Source organism: Scleropages formosus, chromosome 6, assembly GCF_900964775.1.
Source record: "Scleropages formosus chromosome 6, fSclFor1.1, whole genome shotgun sequence".
Lineage (NCBI taxonomy): Eukaryota > Metazoa > Chordata > Actinopteri > Osteoglossiformes > Osteoglossidae > Scleropages > Scleropages formosus.
The window spans coordinates 28,272,385-28,278,001 of record NC_041811.1 but is presented as its reverse complement, the minus strand read 5'-3'; the positions used below and the strand labels follow the sequence as shown (position 1 = coordinate 28,278,001).

The 5,617-nt window shown below is 42.7% G+C and overlaps 1 non-coding gene across 1 annotated transcript; it reads right to left on the bottom strand.

Moving 5' to 3' along the window:
• Positions 1-304: 304 nt before the first annotated feature.
• On the bottom strand, positions 305-377 carry trnar-ucg (transfer RNA arginine (anticodon UCG)). The gene has a single exon. It is a non-coding gene; the product is annotated as a tRNA-Arg (tRNA).
• Positions 378-5,617: the final 5,240 nt, after the last annotated feature.

Genomic DNA, 5,617 nt, shown 5'->3' with positions numbered 1-5,617 from the left:
CAGCTGGTTGTTATTTTCATTATATATGCACATTTTGGCAGTAATTGCAGTTCAAGTGTTATTTTACTCATTTCATTGAAATCAAGAGAATTTCACATTTGCATTATATTATGATAGTAAAATCACAGCTACTTAAAGTATGTTGTAGTCATTTACATTTATTCACTTAGCAGATGCTTTTCTCCAAAGCAATTTACAATGGATACTATGCAGTGTTACTAGCTCACCCACCTTATTCACCAAGGTGACTTACACTGCTAGATACGCTACTTACAAGGGGTTACTCATCCATGCATCAAAGAAATGACTACGAAGGGACTTGAACCCTCAATCTTCTGATCCGAAGTCAGACGCCTTATCCATTAGGCCACGCAGTCTGCTATAAGCAATGGGTCCTGCTCTCTGGTGGGTCTGGGGTCCGAGTCCTCCTTGGGGTGCCTTGTGATGGAATGGTGTCCTGTCTAGGGTGTGTCCCCTCCCCCTCCAGCCTTATGCCCTGTGTTGCAGGGTTAGGCTCTGGCTGACTGTGACCCTGCTCGGGATAAGTGGCTTCTGTGTATGTGTGTATCTGTGTATGTTATGCAACATTTCCAAAAGAATTGTAAGACAAAAGTAGGGATTCTCCTGGAAGTGCTGTGTTCAGCTTGAATTTCTCATGACATACTGTAAAGTAGTTTGTGCGTTTTAAAAGCCTGGATGGAGTGGAGCGACATGACAGACCAGATGTCCATATCAATAGCAACACTCAGCCGGTCAGTGTGCTTTAGTCAGAATCAATATAGTTAATGTAGTCAGTCATCTGTAACAGTGTCCGTTACTAGAAGTAACAATAACAGATTCCATTTGTAATAAGAATAACAACAACCCACCAGTTTTATTTGCACAGTAACAAGATTAATAGGTAGTTTCTCCTCCTATGTCACTGTCAGTCCAACAGTTTACTAGTGTTGGTGTCTCTCCATTAAACCCTTGGACAGGCAGTCCAACAGTGGTGGTTCCAGCCTAGATAAATCACTGGTAAATCCTCTTGCCTCCTCCTGAAGAGGATGTGTCCTGATTAGACTTTAGCAATACTTGGTATATCATCTGAGGTCTGTAACTGGAGGATGCAGAGCACCTTAAGGCTCATCCCAGACACGCAATACCTTTAGTGTCAACAAACAAGTGCGAGTGAGCTGTAATGCCTAGTGAAATGGAGTTTTATCGCAACAGTGCCAAGGTTTATTATAAAACCCTGTTAGAAGATACGAAAATATTTGACATTTATAGCTTTTCATTAGTGTTTACAAACAGGGCCTCATGTTGTTTACAGATATGCAATGCCATGCCACTAGTGAACAGTTGCCCCGCAACATTCTTATAATGCAACAATTGAATTTACATTGGTTTGTATGTGTCTTTGATTCTCTCTCTCTCTGTGTGTGTGTGTGTGTGTGAATTTCCTGCTGCTCTTTCCTGGCTGTCACTGCTCAGTACCTCACTAACTTTGGATGCTGAATGTGTTCTTCAGCCATTTGGGGACTTTGAAGACAAGCTGGGTGACTTGTATTGTCTCCATTCTTCATCGGTGGACGGGTGATTCTGAAAGCATCAGAGTGTTAGGCAAATTCCTGGGACACATCCACACATTTACATGGAGTCATTCATGTGGAGTTCTAGCAGTAGTTATTAGCCCCTAAGTTTATTCCTCAGACATGTATTTGTTTCATACTTTGAGGTTCAGGGCAGCTTAGTATTTCCCCCTGAGTGAAGGTCATCTTGATGTTGGCAGGGCACTTTTACTGCGGTATCTCATCTGGCTGAGCGGGAGGACTATCATTAATCCTAGACACTCCCCCTAATGTCAATGGCAGTACTTCACAAGTCTGAATCTGGGTTCGTCATGCAGCTCACAGCACGTTCAACGCACGATCTTCATGGTAAATGTTATTTCTCTGTTGGAGCCCTTAAGAGTGTCAACAGAACACAGACATGAGCTTAGGTTTACACTACACAGTAGCTCTTTTGCACGATCATTGTTTAATTCTAAGAAGCCACTATAATTAATGGAAGACACATCAAAAGACAAGTGTGTGTCAAAATGAAAACGGGGGATCATTTCACTCAAAGAAAGCTCGGTTCTATGCAGACGGAGTTCTGCTCGAGGCAACAGGAGGGAGAAAGGCCAAGAATAAAGGACGCCCAGACGTTTAGCTGGGCTGGCTGGTGACACATGTGGCAGCTGGCAGCTCCGCCCGCAAACGCCTGCGCTGTCATCGGGTTTCAGGCCCTCCGGGGCACTGGTCGTGTGCTTGGCACAACGGAAAGAAGACTCTCATTATTAGACAATAGCGGGGATGAAAGGTGGCCGTGTGAGGCAGAGCTGTGTGAAGGAGAAGATGAAGCTGATCGGGTAACAGCAGGGCCACGCCAGCAACACTGGGCTGATTTAAATCAGAGATGCTGGGTTCTCCCTGTTCGAGCTTCTGGGCACCAGCTGCAGCCTTGGGGTCAGAGATGGGCAGTTCCCATGTTTACATGTTATATGTGTTCATAAGAGCAGCAGAATGATTCCTGCCAGCATAACAACAGACAAGAACTTCTCTGAGAAGCAATCACATGGACAAAATAAGACACGAGCAAATAACTGAAACAAACAAGAACACACACCGGCTGAAGCCGCTTTTCCCGGCGATCCAGAGCCTAACCCGGCAACACAGGGCATGGGGGGAGGGTCAAACCCAGGACGGGATGCCAGTCCGTCACAAGGCACCTCAAGCGGGACTCGAACCCGCCAGAGAGCAGGACCCTGCCAAGCCCACTGCACCACCACACCCCCTCTCAGTCAAGAACAATTTTATTTAAAGTTCTAACAACAATTTTGAAAGGTTCTCGCTTACGGTCCTGTTCTTCACAGGCCAAGAAAATCTGGGCTATTTGCTGTTTCAGTCACTTGTGCTGCAAACCAAATGAAACTTCCAGTGCAATGACTCTCAGCAATTACAGTGACAGCAATGATGAGAATAATAATAAGCAGAATTATTTTTGAGGGTGTGGTGGGAAGGGTATTTTAGGGCTTAGAAGTACATAAAATGATGGCTCCAAATGCCGAAGTGACCCGTTCAAGACTGAGGTCCAAGGCACTGATTGCGAGGGAGGCTTCTTATGCTTTTGTGCTCCCTGCTGGCAGTTTTAGGACATGACCGGAAGAAAGTGTGGACTGTTTGGAACAGCATGGCCTGTGAGGACTGTGTCTGGACTGCCTGGGAGGGCATCCTAAGTATCTCTCCTTGGAGATTTAGTCTGTGAAGATTAAGACGTAATCCCTCTGTCTGTCTACTGGCTGAGCTAAAGCAAGTCCTCAGAAGGATTCAGAAAACAAGGGTTCCCGGTTGTTTGTGTGCTCATGTTCCCTGTGCTAAGCACACTGGGAAGCTCAAGGGTGAGGGACTAGGAGTCTCCAGTGGATGAGGAGTGACTGGTTACCTGCTTCATTTCAGCCTCCAGTATAGAAACCCTGGAATGCATCAGGAGCATTGCTGTTAATGAGCTGAATGCCTCCGACCAGTTTCTCATTACCACAACAGCCCCTTTGTACCTCTAAAAATGTCCCACAGAGACAAGCCTGGCTGGTGAGCCAGAGGTGTTTGCTACAGAACCATGTGACCATTCTGTCAGAATATTTGCGGTAAGAAACCCAGTGATACTACTCTATATATTCCTAATGGATTTCTGTATCTAATTGGAGACACCAGTCCCAGATAAGGTGTTGCTCTCCATTACTTTATTCCCCCGTCATTGTACTCATATACCAAAGAATACACCAAGAAAACATCCTGTTGTTATTGTTTATATTGTTAATTATATTTGATTTAGAAGCAAACAGTATCATTTCTGGAACTGCTGACTGCAGCCAAAAACCAAGCCATCCAGTAAGAAGAAAAATATGGAACCGTTATGAAGTTGGACAGTTGTGAAATGAGAACGAAAAAACTGCTGTATAGAGAATTTATCATAAGGGTATGTGGATTGGGGTGTAGTCAGTGTGTGTGTGTGTTGTGTTTGTGTCTCGTGTGTGCTTGTACTTACATGGGTAAAAGAACATAATTCGTTGTGCATTTATGCCAAAACTATACATATAGTTATTTTTAAAATAAGGTTAGTGATGCTGGTGTCCACCACCCCCAGCATCACGAACCTTATTTTAAAATAATTCAGTGTGCTTATTTTTTCCATATTTATAGCTTTTTTAGCTTTATTTATAGCTTTACCACAATAATGTATTAGCTCCTTGTTTTGCTTTTATATTTTGCTAATATGGGCTAATATTCCCTTTTTCAGTCATGCATTTCACCGCAAAGTGTAACATTATTTCATGCGAACAACAATGTAGATAAAAAGCTATGTGTCAGTCAGAAAGCCTCACACTTCGCAGGCTAAAACAGGCTGGTACAATGAGGCAGGAAATGATCACGTTCTGTGAAGCTTTATGCAGATTACAGCAAACTCCGTGACACCAAGGACAGAAAACTCTGCTTGAAGCCAGCAGGCAGCATCTACAAGATTATGGAAGATATTAACAAGTTAGACCACCAAGTCTAACACCCTCAATTTAACTTCCACACTAAAACTTTGTGGTTTAAAAAGCATAATACAGGGTAAAATATGTTTCTGCCATTGCATGTGAAGCCAAAACAAGCAAACTCATTCTAACAATAACCACATGTTTGAAAGCCTCATGACCACAGAGACACAAGTTCCACAATCAAACCTATTCTTCAGCATGTCCAGGCCAGGCAGTGACCCTGGTAATAGGCGGCACCTTCAGTGACCTACTGGCCTTTTGCCTTTTCGGCTAAGAGCGTCAACAACTCACTGTTCACAATCTTGAGGAGTTGGGAGTCTCCTACCAACACGAATAATGACTACAATTCAGAGCTCTATCTTTGGGGAACAGCTTTAGTTGAGTCTCAGCTCAAATAGTCTTTCCTCTCCATGGGAAGCTAAACAAGCCGAAGGAGACAAACCCAAGAAAGTGTCATATTCATATGAAACTGGACAAAAAAATGACCAGAAAGAGTCATGGACATGTTCCTGGTAGGAATCACAAAGTTGTGGCTGATATGTCACATTAATAGATTCTTAACTTTGTACATATCTTAGTTTATCTCAGCTGTTGAGCACATGTTTAACAGTGCAGGGTTGTTTACTTTTCTTTTAATAACATGGTTCAGTTAAATCTTATGTGGAAGAACCCATTGTCTTTTTTCAGTTAAAGGCTAAAACAGGATTAACCCAAATTTTAGGACCAAAAAACTTCATTTATGTAAGTAATGCTGTGTATGCTTGCAGTTATTTGCTGGACAGGCATTAAATGCAAATGTAAAACGGATGATCTGAGCTGCCCTTTCCAATGGTTGGAAGAATTTGATTTCCAGGTATGCAGTCTGGACATGGATAGGGGATCTAACTGGGTATATAAACTATGCTTGTTTATCTCCAGCTCTCTTTTAAATAGTAGTTCAACCAATTATTACTTAAATTCCAATTAAGTAGTATTTTTCTTTTCAATTATGCGGTTACCATTTACAGACTTTGACAGCAACAAAATCTGACAAAAACAAACAACTAGTATATT